We start from the raw sequence: 25325 nt of genomic DNA on the forward strand, positions 1-25325 counted from the left end.
GCTAGCGGCGCCAGAGCCACCCGCATTCCGCAACAACTGTGTCGGTTCACAACACTGCCCTTGCAGCAAGTTGATGCTTCCCCACTCCCCCTCTTGCGGCACAGTCCCTGGAGAATCTGTGGGTTGTCCCTATGTAGCATTGGTCGAGTCACAACACAGGACAATCAACAACAGTATTGTCGAGGCGAGATCAGTTGGTGCAGTGCCGACGAGATCATGCGGTTCCATGATCAGGTGCCGCGTTATAACCATCTGTCACCGCCTCACCGGCGAGATTTTCCGACTGGAGTGTCGGTGATGGTTGCAGCGCCGGCAAGGCGGTTACAGTACCATGAGCAACAGAGCGAGTGTTGCATTGTAGCATCCGCCACTTCATAGCAACATACGCTCACAACATCTCACGTTTTGCCAGCATTCGTGCTCACAACTCCGTCCACTGGGCTCCGGCGTCCATGCTCGCCACCCTGGACTCGCCACACCCACCTCCCTCTCACAATAGGACCATCTGAGTTTACAACAACGTGATTCCTCCATAAGGGCGCTCTACCTCGTTTATCTTGGGAGACGCATGGAAGCAAAGGGGGAAGGATGAGGCGAGGTGGAAGGAGAGGATTTTGTAGTGGAGAGAAACGTTGAGGGAAGAACGGGGAAGACGAAAGAGGAAAGGGTGAAGTGATAAGGTGTGCATGTTGTGGGCCCATGCAGGACATGCGTTAATCAAAGGATCTGGGACAACTAAGCATTTTCCCTTAGTCATACGCCTAATAATGCGAGAGTTCCCTTGGTCTCACCTCTGGGCAAGGCTAGCGGGCCGACTAAGTACTACTCCCTTCGTCCCATAATGTAAGACGTTTATGTGACGAAGGGTGTATAACATTTAAAATAAAAGTATAAACATTTTTGAAAACAGGTGAACATTTAAAAAAATGCCACATACATTCTTTTAGTGCCATTAACCAGCTCTTTGTTAAAAGCACGCATCAACTTTTCTTTGTGGCAAACGTGCAGTTCACTTGCCACAAACAAGGTTGGGCACACAATGGCAGCCATTGGGGTGTGGTCAAATGTACCTCAGGAGATTAGCTTTTTTTACGAATCATTGTAACACTATGATAAATTAATTAAGAAAAATGCGCAGTTCACTTGCCACAAGCCGATTTGGAAATCCAAAGCGTTGCCACGATGAAAATTTTCATGTGGTTGGCTGTGCATCATAGGTGTCTTACCGCGAACAACCTGGAACACAGAGTGGGGCCTTCCAATGCACTAGTAGAAAAGGGGGCTTTGGTCCAGGCCGGGTAACCCCAATAGTCCCGGTTCAGTCCAGAACCGGGACCAATGGGGGCATTGGTCCCGGTTCGTGAGCCCAGGGGGCCGGCCGGGCCACGTGGGCCATTGGTCCCGGTTCATCTAGACCTTTTGGTCCCGGTTGGTGGGATGAACCGGGACCAATGGGCCTCGCTCCTGGCCCACAACCATTGGTCCCGGTTCGTGCCACAAACCGGGACTAAAGATTAGACCTTTAGTCCCGGTTTGAGGCACGAAGCGGGACTAATGGGGATGAGACCTTTAGTCCCGGTTCGTGCCACGAACCGGTACTAAAGGTCCCATTTTCAAACTATACCCCCCTGTGGATCGCCTTTTCAGTTTTAAAAAAAAATAAAAGAAAATGATGGAAATGTCAAAAAAATAAAAGAAAATAAGTTTCCCATGTGATATGTGGTCTAGTTGTTGGCAAAATTTGCAAATGTGAATTTTGACTTTATTTGCAAAATCTCTCTGAAATTTGTAAAAATGGGCATAACTTTTGCATACTAACTCGGATGAAAAAGTTTTTTATATGAAAAATCATCTACTCGAAAAGTTACATCCAAATTGCTTCTTCCTCGTATTCCCGCAACTCCCCGGTACCTCCGAAAATACCCGAATCACTCGGAACCTTTCCGATGTCCGAATATAGTCGTCCAATATATCGATCTTTACGTCTCGACCATTTCGAGACTCCTCGTCATGTCCCCGATCTCATCCGGGACTCTGAACTCCTTCGGTACATCAAAACTCATAAACTCATAATATAACTGTCATCGAAACCTTAAGCGTGCGGACCCTACGGGTTCGAGAACAATGTAGACATGACCGAGACACGTCTCGGGTCAATAACCAATAGCAGAACCTGGATGCTCATATTGGCTCCCACATATTCTACAAAGACCTTTATCGGTCAGACCGCATAACAACATACGTTGTTCCCTTTGTCATCGGTATGTTATTTGCCCGAGATTCGATCGTCGGTATCTCAATACCTAGTTCAATCTCGTTACCGGCAAGTCTCTTTACTCGTTTCGTAATACATCATCTCGCAACTAACTCATTAGTTGCAATGCTTGCAAGGCTTATGTGATGTGCATTACCGAGAGGGCCCAGAGATACCTCTCCGACAAACGGAGTGACAAATCCTAATCTCGAAATACGCCAACCCAACATGTACCTTTGGAGACACCTGTAGAGCTCCTTTATAATCACCCAGTTACGTTGTGACGTTTGGTAGCACACAAAGTGTTCCTCCGGCAAACGGGAGTTGCATAATCTCATAGTCATAGGAACATGTATAAGTCATGAAGAAAGCAATAGCAACATACTAAACGATCGGGTGCTAAGCTAATGGAATGGGTCATGTCAATCACATCATTCTTCTAATGATGTGATCCCGTTAATCAAATAACAACTCTTTTGTTCATGGTTAGGAAACATAACCATCTTCGATTAACGAGCTAGTCAAGTAGAGGCATACTAGTGACACTCTGTTTGTCTATGTATTCACACATGTATTATGTTTCCGATTAATACAATTCTAGCATGAATAATAAATATTTATCATGATATAAGGAAATAAATAATAACTTCATTATTGCCTCTAGGGCATATTTCCTTCAATTATATCTCCTTCATCAATTATTTTTCTCATATTCTTTATGATGAAGGCTAGGAACTATGCTAAAATATACATATGTCTTAGTTGTTGCTTTTCTTAATGCAGATATGGAAGATCTAAAAGCCTCTCAAAGATTATTGGTTCTGCAGAAGCCAATGATCTGGCACACTGAGACCTTAATTTCTGGAGTGAACGACTGCAGGAATCAAAATACAATGTTGATGAGGTTCTTTCTTTACAGAAGTAGATTACAATATTAACGAAATTAGCTCCTGGCCATTGCATCTTTGCATACTTATTGGAAGTTCATTTGCTTATTAATCGTAGCATAGAACTTTTCAGCTATGATGTGTGACAAAATTATTTGCATTTCTCATCTATCATGGATATGTTGATATATTGCTCTACTAAAAGGCATTGTTGGCTTAAGATGACTTGAGAATTGTACACTTTGGTATGTAAAGTTAGTTACTGAGTTTAGTAGCAGTTATGAAAGTTAGAGCACATACATGCTTGATTTTACTTCCTTTAATACGGGAATTCTATAATTACTAAGAACTGATTTGTTGAAGTGTGCCTCCCTATTTTGTCCAGATAACTACTTCTGGTTAGGCCGGGGAAATAAAAAGGGTAACCATAGATATATGGTCTAGCATCACGAGGTTCAGGTTCCTGCTGTTGATCAACCGTTGCTTCGGTCGAGGTGGGTTATGCTTGATTATGTTCTTCTTTGTATTTTTGTTCATGGCCTACATTGGTGTTATCATCTATTCTGTTTCAAAAATTTCAATGGCTTAGTTTCATGTCCCAGTACCACTTGAAGTACAAAACTAAGTACCTTCTGACAGGAGGATAATGTACGTACTTACCTATGGCTATTGTTTCCTATAAGAAACATTATTATCTCACCTTGGTTTCCCCTGTATGTATCTGACTTGGGATAGTTTTATGTGAGATTTGTTTTGCATTTTCTATGTGTGTGGATGCTTAAGCTTAAGCTTTTATTATTTGGTTCAGTTAGAGATTAAAGAAGACTGAAATTGAGTTGATGGTGTATATACTTGATATATATATATATATAAATGGTCAAAATAAGGAAGTGCTTTTATGAAAGTCAAATATGCAGTTTTCTTCCTCTTTGAATCTTCATTGGCGATTCCAAGTTTGCTGCTTCCCAAAAAGTGGAGATTTGTAGTACGGACAGAACTTCAACCTATTCAGTATAGATCTTAAATTGACCAGACAATAGTACTATTTTTTATTTACGGCCTTAGAATTGTATTGCCACAAAAAAAAAACAGATTTGAAATCGCAAAGAAAGCATGTTCTTATGCTCATAACAATCCAGGAGACGATTCTGTAGCTTAATGTCTGCTTAGTCTTTTCCATCCTTAGCTAACGGTATTGATTTGGTGATAATTTAAGATTTTGGGTAGTAGAGAGATCATGTAGGCCATTTAGTCTTGGCTATCAACTAAAATGTCAATTGGTACTCGATAGACTTATAATTAACCTCTCTCTTTTGTTGTCTCTAACAGCCAAGATGAGTGCTCTACACTTACGTCTCATGCTAACTGAATTGGTGATGTTTATTTCTTCACCTCGATTGACGCCGCATGTTCCCGCTGGTTAGTCTTGAGTCTTGACACTGTGTTTATGCAATTAAAATCGCCCTAGCTTTGGTTGGTTGACCACATTTGATTTATTGCAAATTTTGGTACACTATTTTGTTAAGAGCGTTCTTTGTTTACTTACGGCTCTAGCAACTGTGATCATTTTTCTTGGTACGAGTTTGCAGCTTCTCGGCGGGCACATCTGAATCGTGGAGCATGAACTGGTCATAGCAAACTGGCCTGTTTGGGAGAAAAGACAATTTTTTTGTGGCTACCAGTTACAGGTTTTATATACTCCTGCAGTCTTCGAAGTTGTTTTCAGCTCATGTACACATCTATTGCTGATAAAATGTACTAATCATATGTATACTATGTATCAGGTGCACACAAGATGCTTACAATTGAGCGGTCTACACTACACAAACCATCATTTTGGTCCTTTATACATACAAGAGGCGAGGGGGGACACATACATACATTCGACCGCCAATAATTCAACTGTCGGTTATCAATCAGCTGTGTGTATCTTGTTTCAATCGGCAATGGTGCATATACATTTCAGTGAGCACACATACATGCTTGATTTTACTTCAGTTAATAGAGGGCATTCTATAATTACTAAGAACTGTTTTGTGAAGGTGTGCCTCCCTATTTTGTCACTTCTGTCTACATATTGTGACCAGATTATGATGCATGGTCTCTTTCCAGCTATGGAAAATGGTGTACTGCATACTGCATACACTGATGATAGGATAGATAGTTTGTGACGTACAACCTCTGTACCAAAATGTAGGATCTTTGGACAGGCACTTTGTGGTAGAATGTGTCGAACATAGGTCTGTTTGCTAGAATATGTGTTGTGTCGATGTTGCAACCAGCATACACAAAAATGACTTTGCTATATATTTTCATAATGCTATGTTCTGCCAGTTAAACGACTTCTTATTGTTTTGAATCTACTACAGAACTGTTTAAAGATTTACTTTGTCCCAGCGCCTACTTTGGATCAAAAGAAAGTAAAAAAGCTAGAAGATACTCCCATGGAACAATTTATCCTATATCGAGTGGTAATTGTGTTATGTATCAGATAACTTCTCATATTAGTAGTTCCCACTAAGAATTCTTAGTTTTCATTCTTTTCTTTTAAGAAAAAAAATCTGAGTATTGGTGTATCCAGAAAGGATCTGGAGGTCAGCTTGTTAGTAATCCCAATATGTGTGTCAAATTATGTTGCTGTGGATCTCAAGGAATGAATGACATCAAGCTGATGGTTCTGCTCGATGGATCTGTGTACGTTCCGATATATGAGAACAAGGGCAGCAATAGGTTGCTCATCAGCAACATCCTGTGAAACTGACTGCTGCATGCTAACTACCCATATGCATAATCCTATATTTGTGTAGATAGTTCCTATCACCTGAAGTATCAAAATCTTGTTAAGCGTTAGCCTGATGTTTTATATATTTTCAGCACCAAGGGCGATGTAGAAATGCAAGAACAGAAGCTTTGCGAGGTAATTCAGTCAGCTAGCATGTATGTTTTCTACTATAGCGAGATCATTTAATTTATTTAGAAAATAGAACATGAAGTGTGATTACAAGAATCTACTACTGTTAGCATGAACAGGCTTTGTAATGTACCTACTGAACAATAGCATAATTGAATCCTTCCTAAGCAGCGACCGTCAATCGAGACTTCACATGCCTGGTTTTACTTTACGAAGAGTAGTATGTCGTGCTCCAATATTCAACTGTGTTCTTGAATTAGGAATTATGTTTTTTTATAGTTAAAGTGCTTGTCTATTGGTCTGGTGTATATAAGTGAAAGAAAACAAAAACAGATGGGGGAAGGGAGCTTCTTGCTTTTCTTTTCCTTTTGTTTCTATTTGATAATTACTCCCTACTCTGATGCTTCAGTGTTTTTTTAATCTCCCGCGTTATATTTTTTTGGTGCTACTTGGGCTTTCTGAGGTCCTTTTTATTTTCATTAAGAACAAAATAGAGTTACTTAATTTTAGATTTGAATGTTAGACATAGAGCTATGAGTCAATGTACTGGTTTGACAAGCTGTATTGTCATATTCACCTGTGCTTTGGAAATTAAAAAGAATTACTTTGTTTTATGTTTGAATGTCAAGCAAAAATAGAATGGGGGAAGGGAGCTCGCAATACAGATTCTAATTGTTACTTGGTGTTTTGATCCTTGTGTCTGCTCTTGTAATAATCTTGTGTGGGTGCCTTCACATGTAATCTATTGCCTCTCTGACATGTTTTGCTACAAAATTATGTCTCGACCATATGTATTTACATTACTGCTGTCAGCTTCTGATATTTAAATTATGATAGGACAATGCCTCTTTAGCTGTAACTGTGATACTCCTGATGTGCAACTAAACACTACTAGGATAACTAAAAAATCATGAAATGCGAGCAATTCTTGATTTAAATAGTGTGACCTTATATAATAGGAGCTAATCATTGTGTCGTGTTCAAAATGGGTACTAGAAAAGATAATTGAATAGCAAGTCCTGTAGAGTTACTACCATAAAGTTTATTTCTAACTGCATGATCTGAACTGCACATTCTGAAAGTATATTAGACTCCTGCCCTTGGGAAATTAGACTGCCATAGCAATACTTTTGTAAAAAAAATGCCGTGCTAACTTGACGGTTCAGTTTAAAGCTGTAGGCAGAGGCTTGCAGTAGGGAGGAAATCATTATGCCAGTTGAAAACCAAGCCGTTTATTTGTGGGTGTATGATCTGGACTGTGCTTCTCTGAAAGTATGCTCTTGGGAGATTTAGCTATTGTTGTTTTGCTTGGTAAACAAATGACATGCTAAAATGTTGGTTGTTAGAGCCTCCCTGTTCTTCTAAAAAAATGTTTGGTTGTTAGTACAGAGGTGGTGATACTATTTAGTCCTCTGGTATTGATTCATGATTTGTGCTTAATACATGATGTTGGTATCTGATCACTTTATTGCTCATGCCTCACTTGATGTTGCATGGTGTACAGGCAAAGTGCCAATGGAGTGGCATATATCGTACTTCGCTACTACCTACATGCGATTCCATTTGATTTCACTTTGATTTTTGTTTTTCTGCTGATCGTTTCTAGGTGGTTGTTGATGAATCATGTAAGGATGGTGCAGAACTCACAAGAGGGAAAAGACCGAACTGCGGTAACCAAATCAAATAGCTGATAAGGTACAAATTTCTGAAGATATATGGTTTGCCCTAAACTAGCATATACATCATAGTACAAAGGGGAATTACATCTCTATTTTATGTTATGTTTTCTGCTTGCTATCTTGTTCATGGACTCTCTGTAAGTGCGCCTTTCTATTAGCAACCTTAGTGCCAATGACTCAACAGTCAGCTATCAACCAGAATAGTAGGGCATTGAGCTTGTTTAAACTGTAGAGTACACATGCATATACTATTACTCAGACATCAAGAAAACATGAGATAAACATGTATGACGATCTACCATGTTATTACTCAGGTGTTGATTAGGAAGTAGACATAGGTTTAGCAGAGAAGAAGTTTTAGTGATTTATCAGTTCAGGCTATGGAAGTAAACATGAGGCATTGAAGCTAATTTGAAATAGGCGTGATGAACCAAACATTTTTGTAATTGCCATTAGTGGGTCAACAGGGTAGGCATTTTCATGAGACAATATTGATTTTAATGATGGCTAATAATTACACTGCTGCCTTTGTTTCAAAAGTAAAATTTTGCTATCTTTGACCTTGCCTCTAGGAAAAAAATCAGCTCAAAACTGAAATACTCCGGATTTAGTAGATATCTTTTAGACGTAATACTGTGTTGTTTGTGAAGGTTCACTTGGAAGTGGTTGAGGTAGCCTGACCTGTTGAGACCTGGTGACGCGATGCATACATCGGAGGAAGTAGATCTGTGAGTGCGGGAGTGGATCTTGCAATTGAAGTCGTGTCTCCGATGCAGAGGAGCAGCGGCGATGCGGTGGAAACTACAGGGTGAGTGAGAGATTGGAGGAGGGGATGGTCATGAAGTAAGTGGATTAACATCGTCTGGTCAAGTAACTTGGGCCAGCCCATTATTGTGAATCTGTCATTTGTCTTCTTGTAAGCCCACAACACGGTTTAAATATGTATTGGGAGTTTGGGACAACTAAATCAGATAAATGAACGAAATTATAACGGTTTATAAAATGAAGTAACAAAGTGCATATCCAAGTTTAGTTTTATTGAAATGTGATTGTTTGTTATACATTGTTAGGCTTGGCATTTGAATCTTTGTTAGATCTGAAGTGCCTTTGACAGCATGGAATATTTGTACAACGCACTGTGGAGGCATGGTCTTTCTCAGGATGACTAACAAGGATGATCAACAAGTGTTTGTTTGCCAAAGTTATGGCGGTTTGAAAAAAGTCGTTGATGCATTGTTGTGGATCTCAAGTTGGCTATGTGTTTATATTTTGCATAATCACTCTGAAGGCCATGCTTTATATTTTCTCTAAAATTTGCTCTTGAAGAATTATGTATCTATGTTAGATCTGGTGAGAAAAGGCGGCTTCCAACCAAAGGATGCGGGAGTGTTGGCCATATTTGGTTTTCGACTTGCGTGTATAAATATTCTTACAATACTTGGCTCCCTCTCGCCCCTTGCGCCATTTGGCGCAACGAGTCATGCATCTAGTTTAGTTCAAACACAGTGGGTGCTAGGCGTCATCCGGCTGATACTGGGCAAGGGATCAGCCAGGGTCGGGTGCTGTTTTATTGCGTAACACGCTGCCGTTCGATTACGTCTATTCAGTCGTTGCTACAGCTACGAATAAGCCATACGAAATCCCCTTTCCCCTAATCTACTACTAACCCATCCCTTGAATTTCACTGTAAGGCTCACCCGGCTCGCCCCTTCAATTAATTGTTGCCACCTCATTACGTAACACTAATTACGTAAGAAATTATCATGTAACATATGTGGTAAGGAATCCAAACAAATCAAAAAAACACGTAAGAAATTCAAGTAGGTGTAGCAAAACTCGTCATCTCCCCCATCCTTTCCGGCGCATGTCTCCTTTATCCCTGATTTTCCCTCTCCCGCTCTTTCCTTGGCATTTGGCCAGCCGTACAAATGTGATCACCACTAAAGAAGCGAACCGCCTGCTGCAACTCAACATCAAACATCGCCATCCTTGCCAGCTGCACAGAATTGGCATGCTACAACGCGTCATCGTGTCATCAACCGTGGCTAGCGGCGCCAGAGCCACCCGCATTCCGCAACAACTGTGTCGGTTCACAACACTGCCCTTGCAGCAAGTTGATGCTTCCCCACTCCCCCTCTTGCGGCACAGTCCCTGGAGAATCTGTGGGTTGTCCCTATGTAGCATTGGTCGAGTCACAACACAGGACAATCAACAACAGTATTGTCGAGGCGAGATCAGTTGGTGCAGTGCCGACGAGATCATGCGGTTCCATGATCAGGTGCCGCGTTATAACCATCTGTCACCGCCTCACCGGCGAGATTTTCCGACTGGAGTGTCGGTGATGGTTGCAGCGCCGGCAAGGCGGTTACAGTACCATGAGCAACAGAGCGAGTGTTGCATTGTAGCATCCGCCACTTCATAGCAACATACGCTCACAACATCTCACGTTTTGCCAGCATTCGTGCTCACAACTCCGTCCACTGGGCTCCGGCGTCCATGCTCGCCACCCTGGACTCGCCACACCCACCTCCCTCTCACAATAGGACCATCTGAGTTTACAACAACGTGATTCCTCCATAAGGGCGCTCTACCTCGTTTATCTTGGGAGACGCATGGAAGCAAAGGGGGAAGGATGAGGCGAGGTGGAAGGAGAGGATTTTGTAGTGGAGAGAAACGTTGAGGGAAGAACGGGGAAGACGAAAGAGGAAAGGGTGAAGTGATAAGGTGTGCATGTTGTGGGCCCATGCAGGACATGCGTTAATCAAAGGAGCTGGGACAACTAAGCATTTTCCCTTAGTCATACGCCTAATAATGCGAGAGTTCCCTTGGTCTCACCTCTGGGCAAGGCTAGCGGGCCGACTAAGTACTACTCCCTTCGTCCCATAATGTAAGACGTTTATGTGACGAAGGGTGTATAACATTTAAAATAAAAGTATAAACATTTTTGAAAACAGGTGAACATTTAAAAAAATGCCACATACATTCTTTTAGTGCCATTAACCAGCTCTTTGTTAAAAGCACGCATCAACTTTTCTTTGTGGCAAACGTGCAGTTCACTTGCCACAAACAAGGTTGGGCACGCAATGGCAGCCATTGGGGTGTGGTCAAATGTACCTCAGGAGATTAGCTTTTTTTACGAATCATTGTAACACTATGATAAATTAATTAAGAAAAATGCGCAGTTCACTTGCCACAAGCCGATTTGGAAATCCAAAGCGTTGCCACGATGAAAATTTTCATGTGGTTGGCTGTGCATCATAGGTGTCTTACCGCGAACAACCTGGAACACAGAGTGGGGCCTTCCAATGCACTAGTAGAAAAGGGGGCTTTGGTCCAGGCCGGGTAACCCCATTAGTCCCGGTTCAGTCCAGAACCGGGACCAATGGGGGCATTGGTCCCGGTTCGTGAGCCCAGGGGGCCGGCCGGGCCACGTGGGCCATTGGTCCCGGTTCATCTAGACCTTTTGGTCCCGGTTGGTGGGATGAACCGGGACCAATGGGCCTCGCTCCTGGCCCACAACCATTGGTCCCGGTTTGTGCCACAAACCGGGACTAAAGATTAGACCTTTAGTCCCGGTTTGAGGCACGAAGCGGGACTAATGGGGATGAGACCTTTAGTCCCGGTTCGTGCCACGAACCGGTATTAAAGGTCCCATTTTCAAACTATACCCCCCTGTGGATCGCCTTTTCAGTTTAAAAAAAAAAAAGAAAATGATGGAAATGTCAAAAAAATAAAAGAAAATAAGTTTCCCATGTGATATGTGGTCTAGTTGTTGGGAAAATTTGCAAATGTGAATTTTGACTTTATTTGCAAAATCTCTCTGAAATTTGTAAAAATGGGCATAACTTTTGCATACTAACTCGGATGAAAAAGTTTTTTATATGAAAAATCATCTACTCGAAAAGTTACATCCAAATTGCTTCTTCCTCGTATTCCCGTAACTCCCCGGTACCTCCGAAAATACCCGAATCACTCGGAACCTTTCCGATGTCCGAATATAGTCGTCCAATATATCGATCTTTACGTCTCGACCATTTCGAGACTCCTCGTCATGTCCCCGATCTCATCCGGGACTCTGAACTCCTTCGGTACATCAAAACTCATAAACTCATAATATAACTGTCATCGAAACCTTAAGCGTGCGGACCCTACGGGTTCGAGAACAATGTAGACATGACCGAGACACGTCTCGGGTCAATAACCAATAGCGGAACCTGGATGCTCATATTGGCTCCCACATATTCTACAAAGACCTTTATCGGTCAGACCGCATAACAACATACGTTGTTCCCTTTGTCATCGGTATGTTACTTGCCCGAGATTCGATCGTCGGTATCTCAATACCTAGTTCAATCTCGTTACCGGCAAGTCTCTTTACTCGTTTCGTAATACATCATCTCGCAACTAACGCATTAGTTGCAATGCTTGCAAGGCTTATGTGATGTGCATTACCGAGAGGGCCCAGAGATACCTCTCCGACAAACGGAGTGACAAATCCTAATCTCGAAATACGCCAACCCAACATGTACCTTTGGAGACACCTGTAGAGCTCCTTTATAATCACCCAGTTACATTGTGACGTTTGGTAGCACACAAAGTGTTCCTCCGGCAAACGGGAGTTGCATAATCTCATAGTCATAGGAACATGTATAAGTCATGAAGAAAGCAATAGCAACATACTAAACGATCGGGTGCTAAGCTAATGGAATGGGTCATGTCAATCACATCATTCTTCTAATGATGTGATCCCGTTAATCAAATAACAACTCTTTTGTTCATGGTTAGGAAACATAACCATCTTCGATTAACGAGCTAGTCAAGTAGAGGCATACTAGTGACACTCTGTTTGTCTATGTATTCACACATGTATTATGTTTCCGATTAATACAATTCTAGCATGAATAATAAATATTTATCATGATATAAGGAAATAAATAATAACTTCATTATTGCCTCTAGGGCATATTTCCTTCAATTATATCTCCTTCATCAATTATTTTTCTCATATTCTTTATGATGAAGGCTAGGAACTATGCTAAAATATACATATGTCTTAGTTGTTGCTTTTCTTAATGCAGATATGGAAGATCTAAAAGCCTCTCAAAGATTTTTGGTTCTGCAGAAGCCAATGATCTGGCACACTGAGACCTTAATTTCTGGAGTGAACGACTGCAGGAATCAAAATACAATGTTGATGAGGTTCTTTCTTTACAGAAGTAGATTACAATATTAACAAAATTAGCTCCTGGCCATTGCATCTTTGCATACTTATTGGAAGTTCATTTGCTTATTAATCGTAGCATAGAACTTTTCAGCTATGATGTGTTACAAAATTATTTGCATTTCTCATCTATCATGGATATGTTGATATATTGCTCTACTAATAGGCATTGTTGGCTTAAGATGACTTGAGAATTGTACACTTTGGTATGTAAAGTTAGTTACTAAGTTTAGTAGCAGTTATGAAAGTTAGAGCACATACATGCTTGATTTTACTTCCTTTAATACGGGAATTCTATAATTACTAAGAACTGATTTGTTGAAGTGTGCCTCCCTATTTTGTCCAGATAACTACTTCTGGTTAGGCCGGGGAAATAAAAAGGGTAACCATAGATATATGGTCTAGCATCACGAGGTTCAGGTTCCTGCTGTTGATCAACCGTTGCTTCGGTCGAGGTGGGTTATGCTTGATTATGTTCTTCTTTGTATTTTTGTTCATGGCCTACATTGGTGTTATCATCTATTCTGTTTCAAAAATTTCAATGGCTTAGTTTCATGTCCCAGTACCACTTGAAGTACAAAACTAAGTACCTTCTGATAGGAGGATAATGTACGTACTTACCTATGGCTATTGTTTCCTATAAGAAACATTATTATCTCACCTTGGTTTCCCCTGTATGTATCTGACTTGGGATAGTTTTATGTGAGATTTGTTTTGCATTTTCTATGTGTGTGGATGCTTAAGCTTAAGCTTTTATTATTTGGTTCAGTTAGAGATTAAAGAAGACTGAAATTGAGTCGATGGTGTATATACTTGATATATATATAAATGGTCAAAATAAGGAAGTGCTTTTATGAAAGTCAAATATGCAGTTGCCTTCCTGTTTGAATCTTCATTGGCGATTCCAAGTTTGCTGCTTCCCAAAAAGTGGAGATTTGTAGTACGGACAGAACTTCAACCTATTCAGTATAGATCTTAAATTGACCAGACAATAGTACTATTTTTTATTTACGGCCTTAGAATTGTATTGCCACAACAAAAAAAAACAGATTTGAAATCGCAAAGAAAGCATGTTCTTATGCTCATAACAATCCAGGAGACGATTCTGTAGCTTAATGTCTGCTTAGTCTTTTCCATCCTTAGCTAACGGTATTGATTTGGTGATAATTTAAGATTTTGGGTAGTAGAGAGATCATGTAGGCCATTTAGTCTTGGCTATCAACTAAAATGTCAATTGGTACTCGATAGACTTATAGTTAACCTCTCTCTTTTGTTGTCTCTAACAGCCAAGATGAGTGCTCTACACTTACGTCTCATGCTAACTGAATTGGTGATGTTTATTTCTTCACCTCGATTGACGCCGCATGTTCCCGCTGGTTAGTCTTGAGTCTTGACACCGTGTTTATGCAATTAAAATCGCCCTAGCTCTGGTTGGTTGACCACATTTGATTTATTGCAAATTTTGGTACACTATTTTGTTAAGAGCGTTCTTTGTTTACTTACGGCTCTAGCAACTGTGATCATTTTTCTTGGTACGAGTTTGCAGCTTCTCGGCGGGCACATCTGAATCGTGGAGCATGAACTGGTCATAGCGAACTGGCCTGTTTGGGAGAAAAGACAATTTTTTTGTGGCTACCAGTTACAGGTTTTATATACTCCTGCAGTCTTCGAAGTTGTTTTCAGCTCATGTACACATCTATTGCTGATAAAATGTACTAATCATATGTATACTATGTATCAGGTGCACACAAGATGCTTACAATTGAGCGGTCTACACTACACAAACCATCATTTTGGTCCTTTATACATACAAGAGGCGAGGGGGGACACATACATACATTCGACCGCCAATAATTCAACTGTCGGTTATCAATCGGCTGTGTGTATCTTGTTTCAATCGGCAATGGTGCATATACATTTCAGTGAGCACACATACATGCTTGATTTTACTTCAGTTAATAGAGGGCATTCTATAATTACTAAGAACTGTTTTGTGAAGGTGTGCCTCCCTATTTTGTCACTTCTGTCTACATATTGTGACCAGATTATGATGCATGGTCTCTTTCCAGCTATGGAAAATGGTGTACTGCATACTGCATACACTGATGATAGGATAGATAGTTTGTGACGTACAACCTCTGTACCAAAATGTAGGATCTTTGGACAGGCACTTTGTGGTAGAATGTGTCGAACATAGGTCTGTTTGCTAGAATATGTGTTGTGTCGATGTTGCAACCAGCATACACAAAAATGACTTTGCTATATATTTTCATAATGCTATGTTCGGCCAGTTAAACGACTTCTTATTGTTTTGAATCTACTACAGAAGTGTTTAAAGATTTACTTTGTCCCAGCGCCTACTTTGGATCAAAAGAAAGTAAAAAAGCTAGAAGATACTCCCATGGAACAATTTATCCTATATCGAGTGGTAATTGTGTTATGTATCAGATAACTTCTCATATTAGTAGTTCCCACTAAGAATTCTTAGTTTTCATTCTTTTCTTTTAAGAAAAAAAATCTGAGTATTGGTGTATCCAGAAAGGATCTGGAGGTCAGCTTGTTAGTAATCCCAATATGTGTGTCAAATTATGTTGCTGTGGATCTCAAGGAATGAATGACATCAAGCTGATGGTTCTGCTCGATGGATCTGTGTACATTCCGATATATGAGAACAAGGGCAGCAATAGGTTGCTCATCAGCAACATCCTGTGAAACTGACTGCTGCATGCTAACTACCCATATGCATAATCCTATATTTGTGTAGATAGTTCCTATCACCTGAAGTATCAAAATCTTGTTAAGCGTTAGCCTGATGTTTTATATATTTTCAGCACCAAGGGCGATGTAGAAATGCAAGAACAGAAGCTTTGCGAGGTAATTCAGTCAGCTAGCATGTATGTTTTCTACTATAGCGAGATCATTTAATTTATTTAGAAAATAGAACATGAAGTGTGATTACAAGAATCTACTACTGTTAGCATGAACAGGCTTTGTAATGTACCTACTGAACAATAGCATAATTGAATCCTTCCTAAGCAGCGACCGTCAATCGAGACTTCACATGCCTGGTTTTACTTTACGAAGAGTAGTATGTCGTGCTCCAATATTCAACTGTGTTCTTGAATTAGGAATTATGTTTTTTTATAGTTAAAGTGCTTGTCTATTGGTCTGGTGTATATAAGTGAAAGAAAACAAAAACAGATGGGGGAAGGGAGCTTCTTGCTTTTCTTTTCCTTTTGTTTCTATTTGATAATTACTCCCTACTCTGATGCTTCAGTGTTTTTTTAATCTCCCGCGTTATATTTTTTTGGTGCTACTTGGGCTTTCTGAGGTCCTTTTTATTTTCATTAAGAACAAAATAGAGTTACTTAATTTTAGATTTGAATGTTAGACATAGAGCTATGAGTCAATGTACTGGTTTGACAAGCTGTATTGTCATATTCACCTGTGCTTTGGAAATTAAAAAGAATTACTTTGTTTTATGTTTGAATGTCAAGCAAAAATAGAATGGGGGAAGGGAGCTCGCAATACAGATTCTAATTGTTACTTGGTGTTTTGATCCTTGTGTCTGCTCTTGTAATAATCTTGTGTGGGTTCCTTCACATGTAATCTATTGCCTCTCTGACATGTTTTGCTACAAAATTATGTCTCGACCATATGTATTTACATTACTGCTGTCAGCTTCTGATATTTAAATTATGATAGGACAATGCCTCTTTAGCTGTAACTGTGATACTCCTGATGTGCAACTAAACACTACTAGGATAACTAAAAAATCATGAAATGCGAGCAATTCTTGATTTAAATAGTGTGACCTTATATAATAGGAGCTAATCATTGTGTCGTGTTCAAAATGGGTACTAGAAAAGATAATTGAATAGCAAGTCCTATAGAGTTACTACCATAAAGTTTATTTCTAACTGCATGATCTGAACTGCACATTCTGAAAGTATATTAGACTCCTGCCCTTGGGAAATTAGACTGCCATAGCAATACTTTTGTAAAAAAAATGCCGTGCTAACTTGACGGTTCAGTTTAAAGCTGTAGGCAGAGGCTTGCAGTAGGGAGGAAATCATTATGCCAGTTGAAAACCAAGCCGTTTATTTGTGGGTGTATGATCTGGACTGTGCTTCTCTGAAAGTATGCTCTTGGGAGATTTAGCTATTGTTGTTTTGCTTGGTAAACAAATGACATGCTAAAATGTTGGTTGTTAGAGCCTCCCTGTTCTTCTAAAAAAATGTTTGGTTGTTAGTACAGAGGTGGTGACACTATTTAGTCCTCTGGTATTGATTCATGATTTGTGCTTAATACATGATGTTGGTACCTGATCACTTTATTGCTCATGCCTCACTTGATGTTGCATGGTGTACAGGCAAAGTGCCAATGGAGTGGCATATATCGTACTTCGCTACTACCTACATGCGATTCCATTTGATTTCACTTTGATTTTTGTTTTTCTGCTGATCGTTTCTAGGTGGTTGTTGATGAATCATGTAAGGATGGTGCAGAACTCACAAGAGGGAAAAGACCGAACTGCGGTAACCAAATCAAATAGCTGATAAGGTACAAATTTCTGAAGATATATGGTTTGCCCTAAACAAGCATATACATCATAGTACAAAGGGGAATTACATCTCTATTTTATGTTATGTTTTCTGCTTGCTATCTTGTTCATGGACTCTCTGTAAGTGCGCCTTTCTATTAGCAACCTTAGTGCCAATGACTCAACAGTCAGCTATCAACCAGAATAGTAGGGCATTGAGCTTGTTTAAACTGTAGAGTACACATGCATATACTATTACTCAGACATCAAGAAAACATGAGATAAACATGTATGACGATCTACCATGTTATTACTCAGGTGTTGATTAGGAAGTAGACATAGGTTTAGCAGAGAAGAAGTTTCAGTGATTTATCAGTTCAGGCTATGGAAGTAAACATGAGGCATTGAAGCTAATTTGAAATAGGCGTGATGAACCAAACATTTTTGTAATTGCCATTAGTGGGTCAACAGGGTAGGCATTTTCATGAGACAATATTGATTTTAATGATGGCTAATAATTACACTGCTGCCTTTGTTTCAAAAGTAAAATTTTGCTATCTTTGACCTTGCCTCTAGGAAAAAAATCAGCTCAAAACTGAAATACTCCGGATTTAGTAGATATCTTTTAGACGTAATAATGTGTTGTTTGTGAAGGTTCACTTGGAAGTGGTCGAGGTAGCCTGACCTGGTGAGACCTGGTGACGCGATGCATACATCGGAGGAAGTAGATCTGTGAGTGCGGGAGTGGATCTTGCAATTGAAGTCGTGTCTCCGATGCAGAGGAGCAGCGGCGATGCGGTGGAAACTACAGGGTGAGTGAGAGATTGGAGGAGGGGATGGTCATGAAGTAAGTGGATTAACATCGTCTGGTCAAGTAACTTGGGCCAGCCCATTATTGTGAATCTGTCATTTGTCTTCTTGTAAGCCCACAACACGGTTTAAATATGTATTGGGAGTTTGGGACAACTAAATCAGATAAATGAACGAAATTATAATGGTTTATAAAATGAAGTAACAAAGTGCATATCCAAGTTTAGTTTTATTGAAATGTGATTGTTTGTTATACATTGTTAGGCTTGGCATTTGAATCTTTGTTAGATCTGAAGTGCCTTTGATAGCATGGAATATTTGTACAACACACTGTGGAGGCATGGTCTTTCTCAGGATGACTAACAAGGATGATCAACAAGTGTTTGTTTGCCAAAGTTATGGCGGTTTGAAAAAAGTCGTTGATGCATTGTTGTGGATCTCAAGTTGGCTATGTGTTTATATTTTGCATAATCACTCTGAAGGCCATGCTTTATATTTTCTCTGAAATTTGCTCTTGAAGAATTATGTATTTATGTTAGATCTGGTGAGAAAAGGCGGCTTCCAACCAAAGGATGCGGGAGTGTTGGCCATATTTGGTTTTCGACTTGCGTGTCTAAATATTCTTACAATACTTGGCTCCCTCTCGCCCCTTGCGCCATTTGGCGCAACGAGTCATGCATCTAGTTTAGTTCAAACACAGTGGGTGCTAGGCGTCATCCAGCTGATACTGGGCAAGGGATCAGCCAGGGTCGGGTGCTGTTTTATTGCGTAACACGCTGCCGTTCGATTACGTCTATTCAGTCGTTGCTATAGCTACGAATAAGCCATACGAAATCCCCTTTCCCCTAATCTACTACTAACCCATCCCTTGAATTTCACTGTAAGGCTCACCCGGCTCGCCCCTTCAATTAATTGTTGCCACCTCATTACGTAACACTAATTACGTAAGAAATTATCATGTAACATATGTGGTAAGGAATCCAAACAAATCAAAAAAAACACGTAAGAAATTCAAGTAGGTGTAGCAAAACTCGTCATCTCCCCCATCCTTTCCGGCGCATGTCTCCTTTATCCCTGATTTTCCCTCTCCCGCTCTTTCCTTGGCATTTGGCCAGCCGTACAAATGTGATCACCACTAAAGAAGCGAACCGCCTGCTGCAACGCAACATCAAACATCGCCATCCTTGCCAGCTGCACAGAATTGGCATGCTACAACGCGTCATCGTGTCATCAACCGTCGCTAGCGGCGCCAGAGCCACCCGCATTCCGCAACAACTGTGTCGGTTCACAACACTGCCCTTGCAGCAAGTTGATGCTTCCCCACTCCCCCTCTTGCGGCACAGTCCCTGGAGAATCTGTGGGTTGTCCCTATGTAGCATTGGTCGAGTCACAACACAGGACAATCAACAACAGTATTGTCGAGGCGAGATCAGTTGGTGCAGTGCCGACGAGATCATGCGGTTCCATGATCAGGTGCCGCGTTATAACCATCTGTCACCGCCTCACCGGCGAGATTTTCCGACTGGAGTGTCGGTGATGGTTGCAGCGCCGGCAAGGCGGTTACAGTACCATGAGCAACAGAGCGAGTGTTGCATTGTAGCATCCGCCACTTCATAGCAACATACGCTCACAACATCTCACGTTTTGCCAGCATTCGTGCTCACAACTCCGTCCACTGGGCTCCGGCGTCCATGCTCGCCACCCTGGACTCGCCACACCCACCTCCCTCTCACAATAGGACCATCTGAGTTTACAACAACGTGATTCCTCCATAAGGGCGCTCTACCTTGTTTATCTTGGGAGACGCATGGAAGCAAAGGGGGAAGGATGAGGCGAGGTGGAAGGAGAGGATTTTGTAGTGGAGAGAAACATTGAGGGAAGAACAGGGAAGACGAAAGAGGAAAGGGTGAAGTGATAAGGTGTGCATGTTGTGGGCCCATGCAGGACATGCGTTAATCAAAGGAGCTGGGACAACTAAGCATTTTCCCTTAGTCATACGCCTAATAATGCGAGAGTTCCCTTGGTCTCACCTCTGGGCAAGGCTAGCGGGCCGACTAAGTACTACTCCCTTCGTCCCATAATGTAAGACGTTTATGTGACGAAGGGTGTATAACATTTAAAATAAAAGTATAAACATTTTTGAAAACAGGTGAACATTTAAAAAAATGCCACATACATTCTTTTAGTGCCATTAACCAGCTCTTTGTTAAAAGCACGCATCAACTTTTCTTTGTGGCAAACGTGCAGTTCACTTGCCACAAACAAGGTTGGGCACGCAATGGCAGCCATTGGGGTGTGGTCAAATGTACCTCAGGAGATTAGCTTTTTTTACGAATCATTGTAACACTATGATAAATTAATTAAGAAAAATGCGCAGTTCACTTGCCACAAGCCGATTTGGAAATCCAAAGCGTTGCCACGATGAAAATTTTCATGTGGTTGGTTGTGCATCATAGGTGTCTTACCGCGAACAACCTGGAACACAGAGTGGGGCCTTCCAATGCACTAGTAGAAAAGGGGGCTTTGGTCCAGGCCGGGTAACCCCATTAGTCCCGGTTCAGTCCAGAACCGGGACCAATGGGGGCATTGGTCCCGGTTCGTGAGCCCAGGGGGCCGGCCGGGCCACGTGGGCCATTGGTCCCGGTTCATCTAGACCTTTTGGTCCCGGTTGGTGGGATGAACCGGGACCAATGGGCCTCGCTCCTGGCCCACAACCATTGGTCCCGGTTCGTGCCACAAACCGGGACTAAAGATTAGACCTTTAGTCCCGGTTTGAGGCACGAAGCGGGACTAATGGGGATGAGACCTTTAGTCCTGGTTCGTGCCACGAACCGGTACTAAAGGTCCCATTTTCAAACTATACCCCCCTGTGGATCGCCTTTTCAGTTTTAAAAAAAATAAAAGAAAATGATGGAAATGTCAAAAAAATAAAAGAAAATAAGTTTCCCATGTGATATGTGGTCTAGTTGTTGGGAAAATTTGCAAATGTGAATTTTGACTTTATTTGCAAAATCTCTCTGAAATTTATAAAAATGGGCATAACTTTTGCATACTAACTCGGATGAAAAAGTTTTTTATATGAAAAATCATCTACTCGAAAAGTTACATCCAAATTGCTTCTTCCTCGTATTCCCGTAACTCCCCGGTACCTCCGAAAATACCCGAATCACTCGGAACCTTTCCGATGTCCGAATATAGTCGTCCAATATATCGATCTTTACGTCTCGACCATTTCGAGACTCCTCGTCATGTCCCCGATCTCATCCGGGACTCTGAACTCCTTCGGTACATCAAAACTCATAAACTCATAATATAACTGTCATCGAAACCTTAAGCGTGCGGACCCTACGGGTTCGAGAATAATGTAGACATGACCGAGACACGTCTCGGGTCAATAACCAATAGCGGAACCTGGATGCTCATATTGGCTCCCACATATTCTACAAAGACCTTTATCGGTCAGACCGCATAACAACATACGTTGTTCCCTTTGTCATCGGTATGTTACTTGCCCGAGATTCGATCGTCGGTATCTCAATACCTAGTTCAATCTCGTTACCGGCAAGTCTCTTTACTCGTTTCGTAATACATCATCTCGCAACTAACTCATTAGTTGCAATGCTTGTAAGGCTTATGTGATGTGCATTACCGAGAGGGCCCAGAGATACCTCTCCGACAAACGGAGTGACAAATCCTAATCTCGAAATACGCCAACCCAACATGTACCTTTGGAGACACCTGTAGAGCTCCTTTATAATCACCCAGTTACATTGTGACGTTTGGTAGCACACAAAGTGTTCCTCCGGCAAACGGGAGTTGCATAATCTCATAGTCATAGGAACATGTATAAGTCATGAAGAAAGCAATAGCAACATACTAAACGATCGGGTGCTAAGCTAATGGAATGGGTCATGTCAATCACATCATTCTTCTAATGATGTGATCCCGTTAATCAAATAACAACTCTTTTGTTCATGGTTAGGAAACATAACCATCTTCGATTAACGAGCTAGTCAAGTAGAGGCATACTAATGACACTCTGTTTGTCTATGTATTCACACATGTATTATGTTTCCGATTAATACAATTCTAGCATGAATAATAAATATGTACCATGATATAAGGAAATAAATAATAACTTCATTATTGCCTCTAGGGCATATTTCCTTCAATTATATCTCCTTCATCAATTATTTTTCTCATATTCTTTATGATGAAGGCTAGGAACTATGCTAAAATATACATATGTCTTAGTTGTTGCTTTTCTTAATGCAGATATGGAAGATCTAAAAGCCTCTCAAAGATTTTTGGTTCTGCAGAAGCCAATGATCTGGCACACTGAGACCTTAATTTCTGGAGTGAACGACTGCAGGAATCAAAATACAATGTTGATGAGGTTCTTTCTTTACAGAAGTAGATTACAATATTAACGAAATTAGCTCCTGGCCATTGCATCTTTGCATACTTATTGGAAGTTCATTTGCTTATTAATCGTAGCATAGAACTTTTCAGCTATGATGTGTGACAAAATTATTTGCATTTCTCATCTATCATGGATATGTTGATATATTGCTCTAATAAAGGCATTGTTGGCTTAAGATGACTTGAGAATTGTACACTTTGGTATGTAAAGTTAGTTAGTGAGTTTAGTAGCAGTTATGAAAGTTAGAGCACATACATGCTTGATTTTACTTCCTTTAATACGGGAATTCTATAATTACTAAGAACTGATTTGTTGAAGTGTGCCTCCCTATTTTGTCCAGATAACTACTTCTGGTTAGGCCGGGGAAATAAAAAGGGTAACCATAGATATATGGTCTAGCATCACGAGGTTCAGGTTCCTGCTGTTGATCAACCGTTGCTTCGGTCGAGGTGGGTTATGCTTGATTATGTTCTTCTTTGTATTTTTGTTCATGGCCTACATTGGTGTTATCATCTATTCTGTTTCAAAAATTTCAATGGCTTAGTTTCATGTCCCAGTACCACTTGAAGTACAAAACTAAGTACCTTCTGACAGGAGGATAATGTACGTACTTACCTATGGCTATTGTTTCCTATAAGAAACATTATTATCTCACCTTGGTTTCCCCTGTATGTATCTGACTTGGGATAGTTTTATGTGAGATTTGTTTTGCATTTTCTATGTGTGTGGATGCTTAAGCTTAAGCTTTTATTATTTGGTTCAGTTAGAGATTAAAGAAGACTGAAATTGAGTCGATGGTGTATATACTTGATATATATATATATATAAATGGTCAAAATAAGGAAGTGCTTTTATGAAAGTCAAATATGCAGTTGTCTTCCTGTTTGAATCTTCATTGGCGATTCCAAGTTTGCTGCTTCCCAAAAAGTGGAGATTTGTAGTACGGACAGAACTTCAACCTATTCAGTATAGATCTTAAATTGACCAGACAATAGTATACTATTTTTTATTTACGGCCTTAGAATTGTATTGCCACAAAAAAAAACAGATTTGAAATCGCAAAGAAAGCATGTTCTTATGCTCATAACAATCCAGGAGACGATTCTGTAGCTTAATGTCTGCTTAGTCTTTTCCATCCTTAGCTAACGATATTGATTTGGTGATAATTTAAGATTTTGGGTAGTAGAGAGATCATGTAGGCCATTTAGTCTTGGCTATCAACTAAAATGTCAATTGGTACTCGATAGACTTATAGTTAACCTCTCTCTTTTGTTGTCTCTAACAGCCAAGATGAGTGCTCTACACTTACGTCTCATGCTAACTGAATTGGTGATGTTTATTTCTTCACCTCGATTGACGCCGCATGTTCCCGCTGGTTAGTCTTGAGTCTTGACACCGAGTTTATGCAATTAAAATCGCCCTAGCTCTGGTTGGTTGACCACATTTGATTTATTGCAAATTTTGGTACACTATTTTGTTAAGAGCGTTCTTTGTTTACTTACGGCTCTAGCAACTGTGATCATTTTTCTTGGTACGAGTTTGCAGCTTCTCGGCGGGCACATCTGAATCGTGGAGCATGAACTGGTCATAGCGAACTGGCCTGTTTGGGAGAAAAGACAATTTTTTTGTGGCTACCAGTTACAGGTTTTATATACTCCTGCAGTCTTCGAAGTTGTTTTCAGCTCATGTACACATCTATTGCTGATAAAATGTACTAATCATATGTATACTATGTATCAGGTGCACACAAGATGCTTACAATTGAGCGGTCTACACTACACAAACCATCATTTTGGTCCTTTATACATACAAGAGGCGAGGGGGGACACATACATACATTCGACCGCCAATAATTCAACTATCGGTTATCAATCGGCTGTGTGTATCTTGTTTCAATCGGCAATGGTGCATATACATTTCAGTGAGCACACATACATGCTTGATTTTACTTCAGTTAATAGAGGGAATTCTATAATTACTAAGAACTGTTTTGTGAAGGTGTGCCTCCCTATTTTGTCACTTCTGTCTACGTATTGTGACCAGATTATGATGCATGGTCTCTTTCCAGCTATGGAAAATGGTGTACTGCATACTGCATACACTGATGATAGGATAGATGGTTTGTGACGTACAACCTCTGTACCAAAATGTAGGATCTTTGGACAGGCACTTTGTGGTAGAATGTGTCGAACATAGGTCTGTTTGCTAGAATATGTGTTGTGTCGATGTTGCAACCAGCATACACAAAAATGACTTTGCTATATATTTTCATAATGCTATGTTCTGCCAGTTAAACGACTTCTTATTGTTTTGAATTTACTACAGAAGTGTTTAAAGATTTACTTTGTCCCAGCGCCTACTTTGGATCAAAAGAAAGTAAAAAAGCTAGAAGATACTCCCATGGAACAATTTATCCTATATCGAGTGGTAATTGTGTTATGTATCAGATAACTTCTCATATTAGTAGTTCCCACTAAGAATTCTTAGTTTTCATTCTTTTCTTTTAAGAAAAAAAAAATCTGAGTATTGGTGTATCCAGAAAGGATCTGGAGGTCAGCTTGTTAGTAATCCCAATATGTGTGTCAAATTATGTTGCT

At 40.5% G+C, this 25325-nt stretch overlaps 5 long non-coding RNA genes across 5 annotated transcripts; all 5 read left to right on the forward strand.

Moving 5' to 3' along the window:
* The first annotated feature begins 3073 nt into the window (after nucleotides 1–3073).
* LOC123059170 (uncharacterized) lies at nucleotides 3074–4548 on the forward strand. Its single transcript, XR_006427376.1, has 3 exons — nucleotides 3074–3158; nucleotides 3527–3635; nucleotides 4471–4548. It is a non-coding gene; the product is annotated as an uncharacterized lncRNA (long non-coding RNA).
* Nucleotides 4549–4901: 353 nt separating this feature from the next.
* Nucleotides 4902–8415, forward strand: LOC123059171 (uncharacterized). Its single transcript, XR_006427377.1, has 4 exons — nucleotides 4902–5106; nucleotides 6016–6058; nucleotides 7659–7747; nucleotides 8382–8415. It is a non-coding gene; the product is annotated as an uncharacterized lncRNA (long non-coding RNA).
* A 4418-nt stretch (nucleotides 8416–12833) lies between these two features.
* On the forward strand, nucleotides 12834–14316 carry LOC123059172 (uncharacterized). The gene is made up of 3 exons (XR_006427378.1): nucleotides 12834–12930; nucleotides 13299–13407; nucleotides 14239–14316. It is a non-coding gene; the product is annotated as an uncharacterized lncRNA (long non-coding RNA).
* A 246-nt stretch (nucleotides 14317–14562) lies between these two features.
* LOC123059173 (uncharacterized) lies at nucleotides 14563–17536 on the forward strand. The gene is made up of 4 exons (XR_006427379.1): nucleotides 14563–14597; nucleotides 14694–14874; nucleotides 15784–15826; nucleotides 17427–17536. It is a non-coding gene; the product is annotated as an uncharacterized lncRNA (long non-coding RNA).
* A 5068-nt stretch (nucleotides 17537–22604) lies between these two features.
* On the forward strand, nucleotides 22605–24091 carry LOC123059174 (uncharacterized). Its single transcript, XR_006427380.1, has 3 exons — nucleotides 22605–22701; nucleotides 23069–23177; nucleotides 24014–24091. It is a non-coding gene; the product is annotated as an uncharacterized lncRNA (long non-coding RNA).
* The last annotated feature ends 1234 nt before the right edge of the window (nucleotides 24092–25325 follow it).

Source organism: Triticum aestivum, chromosome 3A, assembly GCF_018294505.1.
Source record: "Triticum aestivum cultivar Chinese Spring chromosome 3A, IWGSC CS RefSeq v2.1, whole genome shotgun sequence".
Classification (NCBI taxonomy): domain Eukaryota; kingdom Viridiplantae; phylum Streptophyta; class Magnoliopsida; order Poales; family Poaceae; genus Triticum; species Triticum aestivum.